The following is a 24107-nucleotide window of genomic DNA, read 5'->3' as shown; positions in this document are numbered from 1 at the left end:
TTCTGAAAATTCAGGAATCTTGAGGCAATGGAGGCGAGGGAAGGTCAGGGTAGGCAAAGAAGAGGGTGCAGGAGATGATCACCAGCACCAGCACCGTGATATAGAGCACTGACACCTGCACCGTGATAGAGTGATCTGACACCAGCACCGTGACATAACACATGTATGAGGTGAATCTGGGATCGACAACTACAAGTATTCTTTTTTTTATATGTGAAATTATGAAAATTCAAGAATCTTGAGATAATGGATGCGAGGGAAGGTCAGGGTAGGCAAAGAAGAGGGTGCAGGAGATGATCACCAGCACTGTGATATAGAGCACTGACATCTGCACCATGATAGAGTGATCTGACACCAGCACCATGACATAACACATTTATGAGGTGAATCTGGGATCGACAACTACAAGCATTCTTTTTTATATGTGAAATTCAGAAAATTCAGGAATCTTGAGACAATGGAGGCGAGGGAAGGTCAGGGTAGGCAAACAAGAGGGTGCAGAAGATGATCACCAGCACCGTGATATAGAGCACTGACACCTGCACCGTGATAGAGTGATCTGACACCAGCACCGTGACATAACACATGTATGAGGTGAATTTGGGATCGACAACTACAAGCATTCTTTTTTTATATGTAAAATTTTGAAAATTCAGGAATCTTGAGATAATGGAGGCGATGGAACGTCAGGGTAGGCAAAGAAGAGGGTGCAGGAGATGATCACCAGCACCAGCACTGTGATATAGAGCACTGACACCTGCACTGTGATAGAGTGATCTGACACCAGCACCGTGACATAACACATGTATGAGGTGAATCTGGGATCGACAACTACAAGCATTCTTTTTTTATATGTGAAATTCTGAAAATTCAGGAATCTTGAGATAATGGAGGCGAGGGAAGGTCAGGGTAGGCAAAGGTATCAGGAGCGAGTCATCGACCATGTACGGTCACATCTGGTGCTCCCAGGAAACCGGCACATGGCTCCGCAGTGTGGGCTTTTTTTAACGTGTCCGCTGCTGACAATAGCGTTGCCATCTGCAATCTTTGCAGTCAACGCATTAGTCGCGGTAAGCCCAACACTCACCTAGGGATGACCGCCTTAAGAAGGCACATGAGCAGCCATCACCGAGCCCAGTGGGAGCAACAGAACACACAAAGCCACACTCCAGGCTCTCACCGTCCAGCCTCGTCTTCTAGTTCTCCTTCTCCTCTCTCTTCACAATTGTCCTCCACTCCACCTTCCATCACGCCAAGCTCACGTTTTTCTGCAAAAAGGCAGGCTTCCGTGGGCCTAATGTTCGAGCGTAAAAAAATAATGAAGCCGGATAACCCTCTTGCCCAACGGTTGACGGCTGGCTTGTCAGAACTCATAGCCCGCCAACTACTGCCATATAAACTGGTGGACTCGGAGGCCTTTTGCAAATTTGTGGCCATTGGAACACCACAATGGAAGGTCCCAGGAAAGAAGTATTTCTCACAGAAGGGCATCCCAGAGCTATATGGCCATGTTCAGCGGCAAGTGAATGTATCTCTGGCACACAGTGTCGGTGCCAAGATACATCTGACCACAGACACATGGTCTAGCAAACACGGGCAGGGAAGGTATATCACTTTTACTGCCCACTGGGTAAACCTGACGGCCGTCAAGCATGTAACCAGTGGCACCTGTGTAGATTTGGTTTTACCGCCACGGATTGCACGCAGGCCTGGCCCTTCTTCTCCTCCTCCTCCTCCTACTCCATCTTCCTCCCTCTCCTCCTCGGCTGACTCCTCCTTTTCCGCTGCTAGCGGCTCTTCCGCTGTGCCGCCCAAGCTCCCCAGAACCTATTCGACATGCCAGGTGAGACGTTGCCATGCCTGTTGTGCCTGGAAGCCAAGAGCCACACTGGTCCGGCACTCCTTTCAGCTTTGCGTTCACAGGCAGATCAGTGGCTAACACCGCTCAATTTGACAGTTGGTAAAGTGGTGTGCGACAACGGTGCCAATCTGCTTAGCACATTGAAACAGGGCAAAATCACATACGTGTCATGCATGGCACACGTCTTAAACTTGGTTGTTCAGTGATTCCTCGTCAAATACCCTGGGGTCCAGGACATCTTGCGGCAGGCAAGGAAAATCTCGGCCCATTTCAGAAGATCTTACACGGAACTGAGATGGAACTCAACCTTCTATATGCTTGTTAGGCTGCTCCAGCAGAAACGTGCAGTTAACGTCTACCTGTATTAACTTTGTGGCATAACAGGTTCTGGGGAGCTGGGGGTTTTTTCACCGCGCCAGTGGCTGCTATAGCGCAACGCATGCAGACTTCTGCGCCCATTTGAGGAGATCACCAAACTGGTCAGTCGCAGCCATGGCGCCATCAGTGACATGGTACCTTATGCCTTCTTTATGGAGCGTGCATTGCGTCGTGTCATTGATCAAGCTGTGGAGGAGCAGGAGCGGAAAGATGAGGAAGTCGCAATGCTGGATGAATTCCCAGGGGGGGCTACTCTATCGGAGACAAGTGAACAACAGGAGTCTGAAGAGGAGTCAGAGGAGGATGGTTCCCGGGGCGGATGAGGAGGAGCAAGAAGAGCATGCTTTAAACCTTTCTGGGATTCCTGTTGTTGTGCGTGGATGGGGAGAGGAGAATGAAGAGGGCGACATTATCCTGGATGATGAGCAGGAGCCACGCCACCACACCGCTTCCAGTTTAGTGCAAATGGGGGCCTTCATGCTCCAGTGTTTTAATAGGGACCCCCGTATAAAAAGCATAAGGGTCAAGGACCAGTACTGGGTGGCAACGTACTTAGACCCCCGGTACAAACACATAATGGCGGAAATGTTACCGCCGTCACAGAGGGCTGGCAGAGTGGAGCATTTCCAGGCCTTGCTTCGAGAAATGCTGCATTCTGCTTTTGCGTGCGCTGGCAGAGGAGCAATTCCCACTCCCAGAGAAGGAGTTGCAGGTACCAATCCAACAGCGCCTGCAAGAAGAGGCCGGTTTGAAGAAGTGTTGGTGACTTCGGACATGAGGTCATTCTTTCAGCCGACCCAATCGACAGGTGTCATCCGGATCCAGCATCAGGGAACGCCTAGACCGTCAGGTGTCCGACTACATTGGGTTAACGGCCGATGTGGACACTGAGGAGTGATGAACCCCTGGACTACTGGGTGGGCAGGCTTGACCTCTGGCCAGAGCTTGCCCAATTTGCAGTCAAACTGTTGGCTTGCCCCTCGTCCAGTGTCCTGTCCGAAAGGACGTTCAGCGCAGCAGGGGGGATCGTGACCGATAAGCGTACTCGCCTAGCTCACGACAGTGTTAACTACCTCACATTTCTAAAAATGAATGAGGCATGGATCTCGGAGGAATTCAACACATGTGACCAGTAGACCATGTATATGTCGATAAACAATTTTTTTAATCTAGCACACAGACCTTTTTTCTTCATTTGGCTCACTTCCTTGTCCAAAAAAAGCACACCGTACTATATGCCTGTACCCTCCTCTTTGAAGAGGTTGAGCGGTGTCATATTTCTACTGGGGCTGCTTATTATGAGAGGCTCCCACTATCCCTGTGCTGTGCTGACTTCCTCCTGGGGCTGTACCTCTGCTGTGCATATTATGAGGGGCTCCCACCATTCCTGTGCTATGCTTATTATGAGGGGCTCCCACCATCCCTGTGCTATGCTGACATCCTCCTGGGGCTGCTTATTATGAGGGGCTCCCACCATCCCTGTGCTATGCTGACATCCTCCTGGGGCTGCTTATTATGAGGGGCTCCCACCATCCCTGTGCTTTGCTGACTTCCTCCTAGGGCTGTACCTCTGCTGTGCATATTAAGAGGGCTCCCACCATCCCTGTGCTATGCTCATTATGAGGGGCTCCCACCATCCCTGTGCTATGCTCATTATGAGGGGCTCCCACCATCCCTGTGCTATGCTGACTTCCTCCTGGGGCTGCTTACGGTGCAGGTGTCAGTGCTGTATATCACGGTGCTGATGTCAGTACGCTCTATCACGGTGCTGCTGTCAGTGCTGTATATCACGGTGCTGGTGTTAGTGCTTTATGTCACGCTGCTGATGTCAGTGCTCTCTATCACGGTGCTGTTGTCAGATGACTCTATCACGGTGCAGGTGTCATTGCTGTATGTCACGCTGCTGATGTCAGTGCTCTCTATCACGGTGCTGCTGTCAGATGACTCTATCACGGTGCAGGTTTCATTGCTGTATGTCACGCTGCTGGTGATCATCTCCTGCACCCTCTTCTTTGCCTAACCTGACCTTCCCTCTCCTCCATTGCCTTCATGCGCTCCACAGTCCTGAATTGTCACAACAATTTCCCATATAAAAAAAAGAATGCTTGTAGTTGTCGATCCCAGATTCACCTCATACATGTGTTATGTCATTGGTCATGTGGTGGGACTATGTTTGCACAGCTATTAATTATTTTGTGGCTGCAAATTTGACATGTAGGTTTGCAAAGTTCGCCTCCCATTGAAGTCAATGGGGCCCGCCGTGAACGTTCCAGTTCGCGAACTATCGGCCGCGTTCGTGGTCCGCGTTCGCGAAACGTCCCGTCGGAAGTTCGTCCATCACTATTCACCAATAGGTGGGGACTCTCATTCTGCCAGTTCATTTTTAGGATTCATACTTATTGACTACCATGAGGCTCCATAGATTTATTGTCATAGTGCATACACTAGCATTGCCCTACAGGGGACATGAATTTATGTAAGGGCCTACCCTTAAACATTGACTGGAATATGCATGGCACCTAGACATTTACACTTTTAGTCTTTCCTTTGGTGCACATATTCTACAACCTTTCCTCCGTTGAATAGTCCTTTCCTCGCAGAATGTAGACACTGCATGCAAAACATAAAATATTTCCGTTCTGTTCTGTACTTACACATATTCAGCTGCCTCACAAAACTTGCCATGTTATTGTGCTTGAAGTACTTGGGTAGAACTTCCTTTGCAAACCTGCCTTGGTCAAAAACATGAAAACTGGTGCCATTCTGCAAGAGAGAATTTGGAATATATTTAATGGTGCCGGGAACAAAATAATCTGAAACTGAAAAGAATAAAAGAGTAGTATTCCCTACTAGAAAGGAGGTAGGCCGGCAATACAATAGAACATTTGAACCCAGGGGCAAGGGCATTGCACAGCAAACTGTGAACATATTTATTGATGAATAAGTATTAATTCCACGCTAAGGGTCTATAATCTGAAATCTGGCTGCTGCCTTACCTCAACTTCCCCACCTGTAGGTGGAGTCTATAAAGGTAAGTCTAAAAGAGAGGTATGTGTGGTGCTGCCCAATACTAGTGTCTATTTTATTAAATAAATAAATTCATGTGCATGGTGCCTTTAACTTAGTGCTAATAAAACTATGTGTTCTAACTGATTTGTGTCACTTATTTATACCATGTTACCCTTTTAGTAGCTAAATAAATAAATAGCTAAATTGAGTGAACAAATTTATGCCTGCTGTCCCTTTAAATGCTGCACTGAATGAAAAGTGTGTGTTGTTGTTCAAACTACATTTTCCCAGTTGTAACACATTTAATAAATACAATTAATACTGGTAAATGTTCAATATGAAAGTACTCTCATGCCCATTAAACAAAAACTTATGTACAACAAAACAATTTAAAGGTCCATAAAGAAATGTAAAAATCATTAGTCCATATAAACTCTTCCAATCCAAAATGGATGGTGCTTAAGCATTCATGCATGTACAAGCGGCTGGTGAATAGGTGAAATCACTCGTGCTCCCCCCTCCAGGTCTGTGCTCACCACCAGATGGTTAAGCCCCAACAGGGGTCAAAGGAACCAAACATACTGTAGATGCTCCAAATCCCTTTGGATGGTATCTGATATCTCATCCTCCTCTTCACAGTATATAGTCAGTGGATGTGCTCATATGGATGGGTGAACAGAAAACGCATCTCGTAGCGTAATTCAGTTTTTACATTTATTCTTATAAAAGACAAAAACTCACTTATATGAAAGAGGGAAGATAAAATGCATGCAATATACAATGTGGCCAGGATGCCCTGAGGAAACTGAAAGTGCCGCGATGACGCTCCAAGCCCTGCCCTACACGTTTAATCAGAGTGACGCTATAAGGAGTTTGTGAGATAGATTAAAGTAATAAATGGGTTTACACTAGAGTTCTCTATTTTATATTTATATATATATATATATATTAAGATGCTGTGCTCTCAAGCAGCACTTGATCTCCTGGAAGCGGGATCTCCTCCTCTGTACGTCGCTGGAAAAATCCTGGAACACTGCCACCTGGTTGTTTTCCACTTGAATATTTCTCCTTTCTCTGGTTAATCGCAGGATTTTGTCCCGGTCTCGGAAGTTCAAAAACGTAGCTATAAACGTGCGGGGGAGGAGCTCCGGGCGGTAGGGGTCTCATCGGAATGCGATGGACACGTTCCACCGCAAACATAATGGAGAATACCTTCCTGCCATAGGTCTTAATCAGGAGGGATTCCAGGTATTCTGCTGGGTCTGTACCCTCCACTCTCTCCGGGAGACCAATGAATCTGAGGTTGCACCTCCTCAAGCGGTTCTCCATATCATCTTGGTGGGAGTGCAGTTGTTGAATTTGCCGCTGCATATCCTCCGTGGCGTGTCTCAACGGGTGGATGAGGTCCTCCGCCGTCCCTATTCTCGTTTCTGTTTCTGTGACTCTGTCCTTTAGTTTGGAGAGGTCTTGTCGGAGCAGGAAGATGTCAGTCTTTATATCATTAATTTTGGCCGTCAGCGTACCCTGCAACGCCGCTATGGCGTCTAACACCTTGGCTGTATCAGGTGCATGTTGTCTCTCACCCGCGCAAGTGCCCGCGCCATCTTCGGCCTGTTGCTCCGGTTCCAGCCGGCGGAACTGAGCCAGTTTGTCCGTGGTCCGAGTGTTTCGTTTCGGCGGAGACATGTTCCCCGTTTGGTCCACTCGGGTATGAGGCAGTATGTGGTGTCTTACAAAGACCAATTAACGTGCAGGATAGCGATCAGGAGAATCGGCGCTGGGAGCTCACTCTACCCATGTCTTACTCCATTGCTGGTCAGGCCACGCCCCCCCGCCAAGCATAGGTTTATATGAGCATCATCCGTAAATGTGTGTGATGCATAATGATGAAGACTGTGAAATGATGGTGTGGAACCGGAGAAAAAAAAAGCAAGAAAACAAACTGAATCATGAGAAAAGATCATGTTATGAAAAAGTGAAAATAAAAATGGAGCGAAGAAAGTAAAATGGGCAATAAAAATAAATGTCAAAAGGGAAAACGTGATGTGAAATAAAGTGTTTTATATATGAAAATATTTGTAAAAAATATAAGTAATAAGTATGTGTTGTGTAAAAACAAAAACAACAACTCTGTTGTCCTCATCAGAAACATCATGTAGGACATGTCCTACATGTAGGATATGGACAGCATATAGGGGAAAAAGTCCCTAATATTTCTATATACTCCATGACGTAAAAAAAAGGGAGGTAAAAGAATGGGGAAAGAAATGGAGGGGAAAGGGAGAGGATGGGGAAAGTGTGTGTGTGTATGTGGGGGGAGAAAGAAGGGGGGGGGGAGGGAGGGGAAGGAGAGAAAATGGAATATATACGGGGGAGGGGATATCATTCATAATAATGACTGACTTTGTACTCATAATTTAATGCCTTTGGAATACATGTGTCCAATTTGAATATCCAATACACTTCTCTTTTGCAGAGCAGAGGAAACCGGCCCCCCTCAAGCAATGGTGTCCACACATTCTATGATTTGAACTTTGAGGGATCTGGTGTCCAAATCATGTCAGAATCTGAAATGTCTAGCAAGATTGATATTTTTGTTTATAATGAATAATTGTTTGTACAAGAGATAACTGTATGAGGAGTTCCAGTAAAACGTCAACTTGAGCAACGGGTAGCATTAAACTTGAAAAAGCCTGTGGTATGCAGTCAGGTATGCATGGGTTGTTTAGACATGCTAGGAGAGATTAGATTGCCAAATGTTAGAGTCTTCCTAACTACGAACTTGATTTCTTTCGATAGAAAGGTCTTAAATCCAGGATCTTCATGAAGGATGGGTAGGTATTTGGAAATGATATGCTTTGTTATGGTACTGGTTACTGTAACATGTTGAAAAAAAACAAAGTTGCAATACTGTCTGTCATGATTTTGTTCTTCCTCTCTTCTAGCAGGTTCTGTCGAAATAGATTAGTAACAGATTTGTGAGCTTTTTTGATTACGTTTGTTCTAGCCACGTTCGTGGAACATTGCTTCCCTCTCAAAATCCCCAGCTGAAGAACAATTCAGTTTTAAACAGTTTTAAACAAATAAATTGACATTTCGATATAGTATGAATAACATGCCCAGGGTGGCAGCTTTATGCATAAAGTATTAAATTCTTCGATGTTGGCCTTCTATATGCAGTTCCAGTTACTTGATGTTGTTGAGCATTTTTTTTTTAATTCTTTATTTATAATTTCCATTTTCTACACATAAAAACAAGAGCGTATCTGACATTATACATAATAAATTACATCAGTTATATATCAGCAGTCCCCTCCAAACCCCGCCCCTGTCCCACCATCCCCCCCCCCAACCCCCACACGTCTCCTCAGTTCTATAAACTCACCTAGTTGACCCCTCCTCTCACGCTACATACTCTTTCCGGTTCTAATTTTCTCAGGTTATCTCCCACACATAACTCCAAGAATTTTTTAAACAATCCCAGTCTTTCCATTTATCTTTTCTTTCCTCTACCTTTCCCTCCTCCCTCTCTTTGTCTTGTTCCCTCTCTATTTTTTGAATATAATTAACTCCCTTTATCCACTTGCTTATCTTTGGGCTTTCTGGTTTCTGCCAATTTTTTGGGATCAATCCCTTCGCTATATTTAACAAGATTGGCAACAATGAAACTTTATATGGCCCTATCGATCTGTCCGTCCCATGGAACAGACAGACCCATGGGTCATAAAGGATAGATTCCCCTCTCTTTTATCAATGCTAAAATCTTAATCCAATAATCTTTTATGGTGGGACATTCCCACCATATATGTAACATTGTACCTGCCATTTTGCACCCTCTCCAACATTCAGATGATGTTTCAGATTGATATCTACTCAATCTATCCGGAGTAAGGAACCATCTCGCCAGGCATTTATAGTTAATTTCTACCGTCCTCGTATCCGGTGCCATTTCATGTACTAATCTCCATATTTTAACCAATCTATCTCTATCATACCTCGTGCCTATTTCCCTTTCCCATTTCTTGATACTTGGAGGGGCATCCCCCTTCTCCTCCTCCACCACAATTTTATATATTTGAGCAATACTATTTTTTATATTCCCCTTTATTATCATCTTTTCCATTTTTGTATATTCCTTTTCCGATCTAATTGGATCAGGTAATTTTTCCACAAATTTTTCCAGCTGAATGTACCTCCATGTATCAAGTCTCCACCGCTCAGTATCGCCTTGTAATCTTTTAAAAGTATGTATTTTGCCTTTATCTATTATGTCCTTCACTTGGACATCTTTTTTAATCTAATTTCCCCCCAGCTCCCTCATCCCTGGTGTAAAAAAAACATTGTCTTTCAAATAAATTAGTGGGGAGTTGTATTTCCAGTTTTTTTGTGCATGTATCCTATCCCATATTTTCAGTGTATTATGAGTGATTTCATGAGTGTTCTGTCCTAATTCCCTAGAATGTGGTGGATTCCATACTATGTGACCCAAATGTGTACTACTCATGTTGAATTCTATATCCCTCCATCTTTTGTTGCTATTCTCCATTGTCTATTCAACCAACCGTGATATTACCACCGCGTAGTAATATTTTTTAAAGTCTGGAACAGCCAGACCTCCCTTTTTCTTACTTTGACACAAAACGGCACCCGTGATACGGGTTTTTCTTTTTTTTTGTTATACCATATATAACGCGAGATGATACCTTTTTAATGTTGTAAAAAAACGATTGCAAGCTCCTTATTGGGAGCATTTGATATTTATAAAGGATTTTGGGGTTATCATCATTTTTATCGCATTTATGCGACCGAACCACGAGAGGGGGGCGGACGACATTTTATTTACTTCTCTCCTTGTCTTGTCCAACAGCGGGATATAATTTATTAGATATATTTTCCTCAGAGTATCAGTTAATATAATCCCCAAATACTTTATGTCCTGTTTCCAAATAAAATGGAACTCTTTTGCTAATCTCTTTTCTTCTATATGGTTTATATTAATATTTAGTATTTCTGACTTCGTGGGATCGATTTTGAGATTGGAAAGTTCTCCGTAATTTTCTAAGACTCCCAGCAAATTAGGCAGCGATGTCCTAGGATGTGAGATAAAGAGAAGTACATCATCAGCGAAAGCTGCTAGTTTATGCTCCTCTCGGCCCATCTTATCCCCCTTATATCCACACTATTCCTTATATAAGACAATAAAGGTTCCAATGTCAGTATGAACAACAAGGGGGACAAGGGGCAACCCTGCCTTGTTCGATTAGTGATTCTTCTCTTTTACTGACCAACTCGTGGAAGACTGCCTGTGAAAACCCCCCCTATTTTTATGTTGTAATTCTAAACCATGAATTTCTTCCGTAAGTTTTTCAATATACGTTTCTCTTACCCTTTTTTTTTTCTGGCACCTATGGAGATAAGGATCCCTCTTATATACGCCTTAAGTGTTTCCCAGAGAATATTGGGCGCTACTTTACCCATATCATTAGTTGAAAAATAAAACTCAATTTCGGTCTCTTTATCCAATAATAGACTTTCATTAAGCCGCCATGTATATGGTATCCTTTGGATCCCCGGGGTCCCCATCTCCATAGTGACCGGGGCATGGTCAGATATTGATATTATTTCAATCTTAACCTCCTCCAATACTTTGTGTTCAACAAACAAGTAATCCAACCTTGAATAGGTCCCGTGCACAGGGGAGAAAAAAGTATAGTCCCTAACACCATCATGTTTTTTCCTCCAGACGTCCATTAGTTGGACTTGATGTAATTTTGCTTTTATCTTTTTAATTTGTGCCTTACTCCTCCCCTGTGCATGCAACGTACTATCCAGCAAAAGGTCCAAACCAGAGTTTAGGTCTCCCGCCAGGACCACCGTTCCCGTCCGGAATCCCTCCAATATGGTCAATATTCTATTAAAAAATGTACAGGGTTCTTGTTTGGGCAGTATACATTGACCAGGGTATATATCCCTTCTCCCATTTTACCTTTAATGAACATATAGTGCCCCTTCGGGTCTATCCTTCTATCTAGTATCTTAAATTTAACGCTTTCCGAAAATCCAATTTCCACCCCATTTGCCCCCCTTATTGGTGAGTCCCCATAGAACCAGGTAGGATAGTCCCTTGAATGCATTTTAATATTTGTCTGCTGGGTTAGGTGAGTCTCTGGAATAAAAATTACATCTACAGCTCGCTGTTTAATTTGGGGATTTTAAATCTCTTCCCATACAAACTCAATCCCTGCACATTATATGTCATGTATTTTAGCTCCATCATCTACCGGGTTCTATGTTGGGTCCGGTTACTCTAGGGATTCCCATTCATTCTTGTCCTTCTACATATTTATCTGAGATACGTGCATGCCCCCCCCCCCCCCCCGACCTTCCCACGACCATTCCGGTCATATATCTCACGTTGGGTATCTAAACTCATACCCACGGAGACACCTATTCCTGAGGGTGAGACTCAGGCCCTGCCAACTTAACTTTCACCCCCCCCCCCCCAGAACCTCCCCCTATTTACCAGGAGAGATCCGTAGGAGCCCCACTGTCTTTTCGGAGCTCTTCAACCATTTCCCCCTGCTCTCTCGACAAGCTTGTACACAAATAACCCGTGTCTCCCCCTCCCCCCGTCCCCTTAAAAAGGGACAACAAAGACACACCTCTCTTACCCGACTCGTGGGGCACACCTAAAAGAATTTTGTATTTAACTTTCCTGTCAGGTCTTCTCCTTGCTGCTCTGGCAATGATCTGATGTGCAGGTTTTGGCGCCTGCTTTGGTTTTCCTGCCCCTCCAATTTGTATAGAATGTCTTTTTGTTTTCTTTGCATATCCTCCACTTTATTTCTCAGTCCCCTTAATTCCTGTGCTTGTGTTTCTGTTTTTTCCTCTATTTCTTCCACCCTCCTTAAAAGATGGGACATATCCATTCGAACATTATTAATTTCCACCTTAATAGAGAATTCTAAATTGCTGAACATTTTCAGCATTTCTGATTTTGTCGGCAGTTGTGCCATTTCTCCCCTCGCCCCACCTTCCTCCAACTCCGTCCCTAATCCTGCCCCTTCCATAACCGTTTCTTCCCAGGTTCGGTTTTCCTGTTCTATCCTTTGTTTCTCAAGCTTCTTTTTTTTTTTTTTTTTCTGTCCTCGGACTCATTAAGTTACCCTCCTTTAAAGAAGAAGTAAACCCTGATGAGTTTACTTCCTCTTTCATTCCCTGCAAAGGTAAAGCATAATGGACTACTATGCATCGCATAGTAGTCCATTATGTGTCACTTACCTGACACAGGAGCCAGCGAAGTCACCGCTGTCCCCTGTAGTCCGCCGCATCCATCTTCTCGGTGGATCTCGCTGCTCCGCCAGCTGTCATCAGGCAAAGCCGCGATGACGTCACTCCAGCGCATGCGCACAGGACCCGCCACTCGCGGCATATGGCCGTTGACCGCGGCGCGCTGAGTGCGCCTGCGCGCCGCTGTCTACGGCGCATGCGCCGTAGACAGCGGTACCTGTCTTTCGGCAAATATCTCCTAAACCGTGTAGGTTTAGGAGATATTTCTTGGACCTACAGGTAAGCCGTAATCTAGGCTTACCTGTAGGTCAAAGTGTGTTGTAAGGGTTTACAACCACTTTAAATATTTCTGAATTGAACTGGCATTTAAACTTTCTCGTGCGTTTTTAGAGTCCACCCCCCTCTGCGTGTGGCCTTTCATGTTGTTTGGTTACCAGTTCCAGATGCTGATGCTATCAATACTTCCCCCTCCCCCCCTTCTGGGGGTGGGTCGCCTGTTAGCTCTTACAAGGCCCCCTATTTATATAGGGGCCATACAATATATGGTTCACAATATAATTAGCTCACAGTTCAAATTCCAGATGACCCCCTGAGGTCTAAGAACGCTGATCTTCGTCATCACCATATATACCATATGTTAACGCCTCCAGTAACTTCCGGCCAAGCAACCTTCTTAATAGGAATAATGCGCAGTTTATCCATACAAAATCAACACCGCACAAATTACCCCCTGCTGCATTAGCTGGTATTCCTCTAGAGGTGCGTTGAATCCAGTCCAACTGATTTTTCTCATTCCCCGCAGGGTTAAGCCCAGATAGTCTCTCCGACCTGTATTAAATCAACTTTTCCACTTAATTCACATCGCCTCAGGGCAGATACGATATTACATCAGAGGTAATCGATCGACACAACCACACTCTATGGGGTGGATGGGATGGAGCAGGAAAGGATTAGGGAGGTATAGGGGATCAATACTGAGTGATACTATCAGTCTCTGAGAAGCAGCAGGATGTCACTTTTATCATTTATGCCCCCCCCACATACCATCCCAGGAGGGGAGGGTCAGCCAAGCACAACAGACAGTCAATATTCTACTGCCCTGAACTCCAGGGTCTCTTACCCAACCGGGACGGATAGATGGAGGAGGGTCTTATCACAGCAGGGTGATTCAGTGGAAGAACTGCCTAGGTAGAGCCGCCCCACATCTTGAGCTTTCCAGACATTCCAATTTCCTGTTCACCTCCACGCCACACATGCGGGATGCCAAGCAATTGAAGGGACCAGCGGGGTCAGCGTGTTTCTCAAGCGCTGCTTTCCTGGGCTCTCACCCCGTACAGCCTCCACTCACAGGTGCTGCTCATCTCCGCCCATCTCAGCTCCCTCATGCGATCGCACTCTCTGTCGGCATCACCTGGCCCCTCCCTTCTGTCTCCATCGTGTCACGTCCTCACGCCGCGCTGCATCATCAACTGTTGTTGAGCAATTAAGGTGATATCCAAGTAATTGCTTTTATTGTGGTGCTCTTCAACAGTAAGTTCCAAATTGGATGAGTTTGTGTTCAGACACACAAGGAAATGTTCCGACACCAAAGTTTTATCTACTATGAAGCTAAGATCATCAATATATTGAAAATACACCTTAATAAGATGTCTGTATACCTGTTTTAAATATACCATTAATGTGACACCATCCTTTTCTATCTCTATTGTGCTTCTTATACAACCTTTTTTAAATATAACACTGATAACAGTGCAGCCACCCCTTTAAGTTAATACCACTATAACAGGGATATGCAATTAGCGGACCTCCAGCTGTTGCAGAACTACAACTCCCATGAGGCATTGCAAGACTCTGACAGCCACAAGCATGACACCCAGAGGCAGAGGCATGATGGGACTTGTAGTTTTGCAACAGGTGGAGGTCCGCTAATTGCATATCCCCGCACTATAATATCAAAATATGTAAACAAAGGTCTGCTGCTACTATATAGTGCAACAATTAAATACAATAAATAAAAGTCCATAAGCAATTGTGCACATATAAAGTCCTAAAAAAAAAAAACGTTGTCCCGTGTTGTTTCCAACTTTTCTTCCTCCATCCTCACAATAATTTTTTAATGAACTGTTGAACTTCAGACATGTAGTTTCCACTCTCAAACATAGAACTCCAGAGTTTGTTCAAGCTCTTCTGTGGGCACTATACAGTTGTGTTCAAACGTTTTCATGTTCCATGTTCTTTAAAAATAAAACATGAATGAACAGGCAAAACAAATTTCTGTACTTTCTTATGGGATTCCTATTCTGTTACTGTAAGTCATAGCAGAATGGCATAATCATAAAACAAATTATGGCAACAAGTAAACAAATAAAATGACCCGTTTAACCACTTGCCACTTAAACACCCCTCCTGCCCAGACCAATTTTCAGCTTTCGGTGCTCTCACACTTTGAATGACAATTACTCAGTCATGCAACACTGTACCCAAATGAATTTTTTGTCCTTTTTTCCCCCACAAATAGAGTTTTTTTTTTTGGTGGTATTTGATCACCTCTGGGTTTTTTTATTTTTTGCGCTATAAATGAAAAAAAGAACGAAAAGTTTGAAAAAAAAAAAAAAATTTCTTTGTTTCTGTGATAAAATTATGTGAATTATTAATTTTTCTTCATAAATTTTGGCCACAATTTATACTGCTACATATCTTTGGTAAAAATAACCCAAATTAGTAGATATTTGGCCTTTGTGAAACTTAGAGAGTCTACAAGCTGTGGTGCGAATCGCACAAAATTGATCACATCTGATGTACTGGTGGCCTATCTCGTTTCTTGCGACCCGAATATGCCAGGAAAGTAGAAATACCCTCCAAATGACCCTTTTTTTTTTTTTAAAGCAGACATTCCAAGGTATTTAGTAAGAGGCATGGTGAGCTTTTTGATGTTGTCATTTTTTTCCCACAATTCTTTGCAAAATTAAGATTTTTTTTTTCCACAAAATTGTCATTGTAATAGGTTATTTCTCTCACATGGCATGTGTATACCACCAATGACACCCCAAAATAAATTCTGCTGCTCCTCCTGAGTATTACGATACCACATGTGTGGAACTTTTTCACAGCCTGGCCACTTAGAGAGGCCCAACATGCAGGGAGCGCCATCACATGTTCTAGGAGCATAAATTACACATCTAAATTGTTGACTACCTATTACACTTTTGAAGGCCCTGGAGCACCAGGACAATGACACGTGGCACTGATACATGGCGCTGATGACAGATGCCACTAATACGGGGCACTGATGACACGTGACACTGACAGATGGCACTTATACGTGGCACTGATGACACGTGGCACTGATGACAGATACCACTAATACGTGGCATTGATGACAGATGGCACTAATACGTGGCACCGATGACACGTGACACTGTTGACAGATGGCACTGATAAGTGGCATTGATGACACGTGACACTGACAGGTGGCACTGATGACAAATGGCACTAATATCACGTGGCACTGATGACAGTTGGCACTTATACATGGCATTGATGACAGATGGCACTGGGGACCGAAGGCACTGGGGACAGGTGGCACTAACAGATGGCACTGGGGGCGGATGAAACTTTATTTTACTTTTTTTTTTTTTTAAACTTAGGGCCGCTGCAGCCGTTCGTCTCTCCCTCCTCACACACTGTCTGTGTGAGGAGGGAGAGCGATGCTGAGAGATGATCTCATATGTTTACATATGAGATCATCTCTCATTGGACACACAGATCGCGCTGTAAACGGCCGCTGTGATTGGCCATTTACAGCGATCTGTGACTGGCTGTGTCCGAGGGACACGGCCAGCACAGAACTTCCCCGATGCGCGGTGGTACACAGAGGGGAAGTAAATAGGACGTCCAGGGACGCCCTCCCGGCAGGAAACGTCAGGAGTTAACAGTACCCTTGCAGCTCACTTTTAAGTCTGGGAGACCTGCCTTAAAGGGATTGTAAAGTCAATTTTTTTTATAATAACAAACATGTTATACTTACCTCCACTGTGCAGCTCATTTTGCACAGAGTGGCCCCGAACCTGCTCTTCTGGGGTCCCTCGGCGGCTGTCTCTGCTTCCTCCCGCAGGTGCTTCTCACGTTCATGCGAGCTCCCTCGCATTGGTGAGAAGCACCTGCGGGCGCGCTCCCGTGATACAGCTGGCGGCTATAGCCGCTCGCTGTATCACAAGGCCCCGCCCCCCGGCGTGCTGCGTCATTGGATGTGATTGACAGCAGCGCGAGCCAATGGCTGCGCTGCTTTCAATCCATCCACTCCAGCCAATCAGCGGCCAGGCTGAGCGGCGAAGAGGACGGCGGGAGCGAGCGATGGATTTTCGAGGGGTCAGGTAAGTAAAACGGGGGAACTGGGGGCGCCGGCAGTGTGAGATGTTTTTTCACCTTAATTCATAGAATGCATTAAGGTGAAAAAACATTTACCTTTACAACCCCTTTAATGTTCACATGTCACATTACTGAAGTTCAGGCATTAGTGAGTGCAGTTCCTCTAGGCCCCACTAGGGCGCCAAAGCCCCACCCACTGACATAGCATGTCACTTCTGCAATAAAGAGCTGCCTGCTCAGTTTTTTACAAATTCTATTTAGTTCCACTTTAAAGGAAGTTGAAAAATAACAGCAGGATCTACAGGTAAAGAAACCAAGTTTTAGGGGGGGACTCATAAAAACAAAGACTTAATGTCAATATCAGACTGCATCATATATGTAATTTTTTATTTTGATCTTAGTAGCACTTTAATGATACCCCTGTATGCTTGCTCTTGCTTTCCCTTTAATACGCATGCTACCCAATTATTAATATTAACATTTGTTGCATCTGCTGTTTCAATTGTGACATAGTTTGTTGCCACCACTAATGATGAGGAAGGGATTGTATAATCAACACTAGGTTATATATATATATATATATATATATATATATATATATATATATATATATGATAAGTATTTATAATAAAGCACAGACAAAATAGTAAAATACATTCTTAGATATGTAAAAGATACATTTATTTCTGTATGTCAGTATCAGTCTTCTCAGGTTGCTCGGTAGTTATCTGTTTCTCAACACTGGCTTGTTCTGTTCCTGATGTGAGATACCTGACAAGACTGGATGCAGCAGAAGCTGAACCTAACCACCAAGACAAACCTGTGGCTACAGCTGACCCTGCCGCCAATGAATTTGAAGAGATATAAGATCCCAGCTGTTTAACACTATTAGCTGTGGCTTCCTCTGCCTCTGTAGATTGAGCAACTGGACTCTGCCAATTGTAACATACTCTCAGCTGCAGTCACCAACATGGTACCATAACCAGTAGCATTTAGTTTAGCAGCTACAATTGGAGCCAATGTTTGTGTTCCTGCAGACAGCATGCTTCCAAAAGCAGCTAAACTCTTCCCAGCTTCTGCTCCCAGGACTCCAGACATTGATGTCACTCCTTGACCTGCTAAATCAACTCCCTTATCTGCGACTGAACCCACAATTTCAGAATTTGAGTTCACAGCTGAGCCCCCAATTTGGACTCCTTTTTAGTGCAGCTATTGTCAGTTCTCCAGGAATGGATGCCATGTTCCTAATGTTCTGGAAATTAAGAGATAAATGTTAGTTTTAATAATTGTAATACAAAAACATTGTGGTGTTGACCATAATGCACAACCAGACATCTTTAGTGTATCAATCAGTTTAAATTTTTTTGCAGAATAATCCCCGAAGACAATTACAATTACCACAAATCATATTGAGCTACCTTAACCACTTAAAGACGAGGCATCTTTTTCAGACTCAGTATTTACAAGTTAAAAACACGTTTTTTTTTCTAGAAAATTACTTAGAACCCCCAAACATTATACATTTTTTTTTCTAACATCCTAGAGAATAAAATGGCGGTCATTGCAATACTTTTTGTCACACCGTATTTGTGCAGCGGTCTTAAGCCGCGTACACACGGGAGGACTGTATGGCCAACTTAGTCCGTCAGACAATCCGACGGACAGTCCGTCCTACTTTCGAATGAACGGACTTGACCACACACGGATGAACAAACAGTCCGTCGAAAGCTTGCGCGATGACGTGTACAGCACGTAAGACGGGACTAGAAATCGGAAGTCCAATACACAGCAATGCAACCTTTCGCCGTGTAAATCCTTTCTGAGCATGCGCCATACTTAGTCCGTTGAACTAGCCTACTCACGAGCGGATTGTCCGCTGAAACCAGCGGATTGTCCGCTGAAACCAAAGTAGGATGGACAGTATTTCGAAAATTCCGAAATACTTAGTCCGCCAGACTGCACGCTTAAAAAGTCCGCTGAAGCCCACACACGAGCGGACTGTCCGCTGAAATGTGTTTCGACGGACTAAGTTGGCCAGACAGTCCGCCCGTGTGTACGCGGCTTTACAGGTGCCATTTTTGGAAAAAATTCACTTTTTTGAATAAAAAAATAAAGCAGTAAATTTAACCTAATTTTTTTTTATATTGTGAAAGATAATGTTACTCTGAGTAAATTGATACCCAACATGTCACATTTCAAAATTGCACCCGCTCATGGAATAGCGTCAAACTTTTACCCTTAAAAATCTCCACAGGCAACGTTTAAAACATTCTACAGGTTGCATGCTTTGAGTTACAGAGGAGGTCTAGGGCTAGAATGATTTCTCTCACTCGGTGGTCAAACCACACTCATGTGTGGTTTGACCACCGTTTTCATATGCGGGCGCTACTCATGTATGCGTTTGCTTCTGTTCATGAGCTCGTCGGGAGAGGGCGCTTTAAAAAAAAAAATTCTTATTTGTTTTATTTGATTTTATTTTTACGCTGTTTAAAAAAAAAAAAAAAAAAAACTGGGTCACTTTTATTCCTATTACAAGGAATGTAAACATCCCTTGTAATAGAAAAAAAGCATGACAGGTCCTCTTAAATATGAGATCAAAAAGTCCTCAGATCTCATATTTGGACATCAAATGCAAAAAAAAAATAAAAAATTTTGTCATGTGAAAAAATTACAACAGAAAAATGGTTCTTTAAGACGTATGGGCGAAAGTGATGTTTTGACGTCGCTTCCGCCCTGATATGGTATGGAGACGGGTTGGGTCCATCTTAGCCTCACTCGTTTCCATACCCAGCCACGGACAGGTCCCGATCGGCTCCAGTAAGCAGCGGAGGGCGCGGGAGAGCGGCAGGATTAGGAATGGCCCCTCTCCCGCTGCCGATAACGGTGATCTCGCGGTGAATCCACTGCAGAGACCATCATTAATGTAAACAGAACCGCCTGCTCCAAAGATGGATACCTCGGTTGTGGCAGCAGCTGCTGCCGTTACCAAGATATCCATCTTCAAAGTGCCGACGTATATGTACAGGAGCCGGTCGGCAAGTTTTAAAGGGTAACTCCACTTTCATGGAAAAAGTATAGAGACAGGGACAGGTAGGGATCTGTGAGAGCCGCCGAGGGGAAAGCTATCCTTATAAACACAGAAGGCTTCTGTGTTTACAATTGACAGTGGTTAGTGGGGAGAAGAGGGAGAGAACCAGAGGAGGCGGAATGGAGCACCACCACATTCCGGCTGAAAAAATCCCTGAAATACATCCAGGGGGAAGCTCAAATTTGCTTTTGAGTCTTTCAGAGGGGAGCAGACATCCCTCGGACATGACATCTCTTAGTGTTCTTATTTCGTACCTGGACCACACCTGCAGGTCGGGCACAGTACCTAAATGGGGCATGGATGGGTTGCCCCAGAGAGGTATATGGGGAGAGAACGTCAGCGGCTTCTCTAAGTGCTTAGAGACTTGGTTCCACACCCTCACCGTGGTTCTCATGGGGTGGTGGTTTGCGTGGTGGATTTAGGCCCGCTATATACTAAATTACTCAGTTCCGAGTAGGAGCCCATTATGGCTGCCTCTAGGTTGACCGAGGCATTGGATTGGTAGTTGTGTATCTTGAACTGGCTTGTTGAAAAAAAATCGGTTTACAAAGCTCAATAACACAAGCTGAAATTCTCACACACAAGTGGATTATTCTGAGCAATGATTCATCCCTGAGGCTTTATAGCAATTTGATAGCTGAGCAGGACACATATACACTATATTGTCAAAAGTATTGGGAGACCTGCCTTTACATGAACTTTAATGGCATCCCAGTCTTAGTCTGTAGGGTTCAATATTGAGTTGGCCCACCCTTTGCAGCTATATCAGCTTCAACCCTTGTGGGAAGGTTGTCCCCAAGGTTTAGGAGTGTGTCTATGGAAATGTTTGACCATTCTTCCAGAAGCGCATTTGTGAGGACAAGCACTGATGTTGGACAAGAAGGCCTAGCATTCAGTCTGTGCTCAAATTCATCCCAAAAGTGTTCTACTGGGTTGAGTACTCTGTGCAGGGTAGTCAAGTTCCTCCACCCCAAACTCACTCATCCATGTCTTTTTATAGACCTTGCTTTATGCACTAGTGCACAGCCATGTTGGATCAGGAAGGGGCCATCCCTAAACTGTTCCCACAAAGTTGGGAGCATGAAATTGTCCAAAATGTCTTGGTATGCTAACGCCTTACGAGTTCCCCTCACTGGAACTAATGGATCAAGCCCAACCTCTGAAACAAAAAAAAAACCCACACCATAATCCCTCCTCCAACAAATGATTTGGAGGAGTGGCCCAATACTTTTGGCAATATAGTGTGGATGTGCGTGTTTGGGGTGGAGGAACTTGACTGGCCTGCCCTGACCTCAACCCGATAGAACACCTGGGTGATGAATTAGAGCGGAGACTGTGAGCCAGACCTTCTTGTCCATCAGTGCCTGACCTCTTCTGGAAGAATGGTCAAACATTCCCATTGTATGTTGTCCTACGCTACCAAATAGTGCTATTGTTACATACAAATGTTAAAGCGGAGGTCCACCCTAAAGTGGATCTTCCGCTCATTGGAATCCTCCCCCCCTCCGGCGCCACAATTGGCACCTTTCAGGGGGGAGGGGGGTGCAGGTACCTGTACAGTACAGGTATCTGCACCCACTTCCTGGATAGCTCTCTGCGGAAAGGGGCGTAGATTACGCCCCTTTCCGAAAGTCCCCCGCTGCCTGCTGGGAAACACACAGATCCCAGAGGCAGCGGGTCCATCCTCATTGCGCAGCGCGACTCGCGCATGCGCAGTAGGGAACCGGGAAATGAAGCCGAAAGGCTCCACTTCCTGATTCCCATACCCAAGATGGCGGCGGCAGCACCCGAGAGACGATCGAGAGATCGGCTTCGGATGCCGACATCACGGGCACGCTGGACAGGTAAGTGTCACTATTTTAAAAGTCAGCAGCTGCAGTATTTGTAGCTGCTGGCTTTTAAAAAAAAAAAAAAACGCGCACTCACGGCGGACTCCCGCTTTAAAGAAAAATGTGAAAAAACAGGTAGAAAAAACAAAGGAATGCTGCAATACCTAATGTGTTCACAACTACACGCTCAGAAAATGTTAAATGTGGGTGGTACTGCGCATTAGCTGTATAATATACATGTGACAAAAGGTAAAATATCACATACATCAAATAATAATCTAATTGCCCTTTTTCAGAGATAAGGAAACATATCCACATGCCAAGAATCACAAGTTTGTTTTAATTATTCCACCCGAGCTGAAAGGATTCACAGGCAGGACGTAAAGTTTGATGAGACTCACATATATATTTATATCAAGTTAGAAACAGATACTTTGAAATATAATATTTCCTGAATAAAAAAAAATAGACAGTAACGATAGACTTAGAGCAGAAGTTTTTCAGAAGCATAATGCACAGAAAACGTCACAATGGATATATATATTAGTAAGGTGCCAATATTAAAACTCACCTCTAGAAGGTCTATATAGGAAGGTTATATTTTATACTCCAAACTCGTCCAATAGGTTGTTAATGGGAGAGTATTCATGCCAGTAAATCAATGGGGCAGAAAGGGTAAGAAAAAATAGAAGCAGTAGAACGGCAAGCCCTGAAATCACATAAACAGTGTTTGAGAAAGCGGTGGAAAAAATAACCCTAACAAGGCAAGCAAAAAGTGCATCTAGGCAAAAATGACCTTAACCATGTAGTGTTTTTACCCAGGTAGTCGGTTCATCTGCCGCTCATAGAACAAAGCAAGTGATATCACGTATAAGGAGCGCCATGAAAGGCATGCCTTAAATACGTGCTACGTGTAGCCGATGTGACATCATTCGGACCAGCCAAAGGCTCCAGCCGCACATACGCCCGCCACCACAACTTGCGCCTGCACAATAGGACTAGAAATGCGCTGTACGCAATGGGGGAAAAAAGGTCGCTGCAACGCTGGAGGGGACCGGACGGATGGGCGCAATAGAACAGCGCCAGTCACCAAAGCCGGTCCATCGCGTCAGCGAAGGCAAATTGCCTGTGACGCTGGGCAGCCGCACAGTGCCCAAAGTTGAAACTGTGTAGCCCCCTACATCATCCAGTCAGTTGGAGTCTAGAGAACCCTTGTAAAATAATAAAATCTGAACAGTTATCATCTACTAAATTAATATAAACATTTAAATATTATTCAAAATTAAATACATCAATGGCAAAATTAAATACAGCAATTGGTTGACATTCACTGTGTAATGTTGATATGTAACCACTGTCTAATAATATGTATCCGGCATTATTAATTTCCCACTGAAGCTCATGTTTTAAATGTCATGTAAAGGGTTTTGTATATATCAATAAACATATACCTTTCATACATTGCCTATTTATCACCATACACACACCCCCCCCCCCCCCCCCCCGCTGCCTAAAAACCCCACTATAGGGGAGTTATTTCCATTTTTTTTGTTATGTTTGGGGGTGAGCAGCGCTCTCTTACCTTTTTGGTATGTGTCTTTTCTTTGTTGCCATACAATCATTTGCCAGAAATAAAACGGCAGGGTTGGATGGATTCCCCATCGAGTGGTATATGCACTTCAGAGAACTACTAATACCTCACCTACTGAGGGTATATGATTTTGCTATGAAAACGGGACAGTTAACGCCCTCTATGTCAGATGTGCTGATTGTCCTCATTCTCAAACCCCATAAGGATCACTTACTCTGCGAATCGTATAGAACGATCTCGCTCATTAATTCAAGTAAGGTGCCAATATTAAAGGATTATTAGGATTGTCTCAACTCTCTAACTTACACTTTTGCTGCACAACTTGGTCTACTAAAGCGAAAAGAAATTCTTGAAAATACTCATCTTTCAGTCATCGGCAACCACTGTCATCTTTTTCCCTGGATACTTTCAGGTTCTATATTTTTGGCTTCTTGATTAGCTGGTGTAGGATGACATCATAACATATGCGCATCATGCACACGGGAGTCAGTCTTTCCGGAATAGCCTGAGTTTAATGGAATTCTGTTAATGTTAACATTCAATGGAAGACTGTCAGCAGGCAGGTAAGTGTGTTTTTGTGTGTGTTATGTTGTTTTGCCTCTAGTGGGACTTTTATCAACACTTCAGAATTTCTGTTCTTGCTTTGCCTTTGATACATATGCAACCCAATTATTACATTTGCAGCTGCTGTTC

The 24107-nt window shown here is 44.1% G+C and overlaps 1 long non-coding RNA gene across 1 annotated transcript in view; it reads right to left on the bottom strand.

Annotated features, from left to right (window-relative positions):
- The window catches only part of LOC143959424 (uncharacterized), a 43200-nt gene extending 29280 nt beyond the window's left edge, over positions 1-13920 (bottom strand). Inside the window, exons 1-2 of the long non-coding RNA XR_013270223.1 lie at positions 13659-13920; positions 4894-5002 (exon numbers count right to left, since the gene is read on the bottom strand). This is a non-coding gene — a long non-coding RNA (uncharacterized LOC143959424). The remainder of the gene's footprint in view (positions 1-4893; positions 5003-13658) is intronic.
- Positions 13921-24107: the final 10187 nt, after the last annotated feature.

Source organism: Lithobates pipiens, unplaced genomic scaffold (assembly GCF_037356315.1).
Source record: "Lithobates pipiens isolate NorthernLeopardFrog02 unplaced genomic scaffold, aLitPip1_a1.2 Scaffold_74, whole genome shotgun sequence".
Taxonomy (NCBI): domain Eukaryota; kingdom Metazoa; phylum Chordata; class Amphibia; order Anura; family Ranidae; genus Lithobates; species Lithobates pipiens.
Note: the sequence above shows the minus strand (reverse complement) of the source record. Positions and strands in the feature narration are given on the sequence as shown.